We start from the raw sequence: 1,176 nt of genomic DNA, 5'->3' as shown, positions 1-1,176 counted from the left end.
GTAATCGAACCCGGGACCCTTCAGTCCCCAGGCCACCGCTCTATCCAGTGAGCCAAAGCGGCTAGGGCGGCTCTGTTATTCTTGGATTTATCTTTACAGTTTTACTGCTTTTTGGAGATATTTCTCAAATCTATTTTGGCTCAAAAACATCTCTTCCTTCAATTCATCCACTGAACTATTTTTCCTAAGAAAAAAATTCATGTCCCAGCCTCAGAACATGGTTTTCCTCCTCTCCCTCCTTGAATTTTTTTCATGAGATTAGCTATGATCTTAGCTGTCTTCTTTCACCGCTAGTACCTGTATGTCAGAGAGAGAGAGAGAGAGAGAGAGAGAGAGAGAGAGAGAGAGAGAGAGAGAGAGAGAGAGCTATTGAGTTGGTTCATGTGATTGATGCTAGAATGTCCAAAATCTGAAGGGCAGGTTGGCAAGCTAGATACCCAGGAAAAGAATTGATGTCACAGTTTTGATTATGAGGCAGTCAAGGGGCAGAATTCCTTCTCTCTCCAGAGACCTCAATATTTTTCTCTTAAGGCGCTCAACTGATTAGATGAGGCCTACCCCCATTATGATGATAATAAGCTTTATTTTTACTAGTTTAAATATTCATGACAACTAAAAAAAACCTTCACAGGAACATGTGGACAGCAAACATCTGGGTAGCAAAGCCTAGCCAAATTGACAAGTAAAATTAATCATCACAGCAGGCTCTCAATAAATATTGACATACATGACAAATGTCTTCTGTTTCTTCTCAATATCTACCCCCCTTTTCCACACTGCTACCTGTCTTAGGAGGCTGTTCTGTATGGACAACATTAACAGACTCTTGTGCTTTCTGGCTTCCATTGTGTTCCATCAGTGGGAACCCTAAGAGCACATCAGTTGGAGGGAGAAGAGTGAAACAGAATGTTTATTTTCCTGTTGTTCCCCTTAAAAACTCCTCTAGTACTGGCTTTGTGACTTGATCAGGGGTCATTGTACTTTTCAAGATGGGCTGCTCCATGTCTCTCTTTCAGACCCTTGCCCGGTCCATTGTGGGCACAGAAAACAAAGGTTCAATAAACAAAGTCATCCTTACCTACAAGCCTAAATCCATCTCAGTGGATCTAGCACAAAGCTGATACAGAAAAAGAACCTCACACCCAGAGCTTATTGCACTGCGAAGAGCTCAATTAT

Source organism: Myotis davidii, unplaced genomic scaffold (genome assembly GCF_000327345.1).
Source record: "Myotis davidii unplaced genomic scaffold, ASM32734v1 scaffold916, whole genome shotgun sequence".
Taxonomy (NCBI): domain Eukaryota; kingdom Metazoa; phylum Chordata; class Mammalia; order Chiroptera; family Vespertilionidae; genus Myotis; species Myotis davidii.
This window is presented reverse-complemented; position numbering follows the sequence as displayed.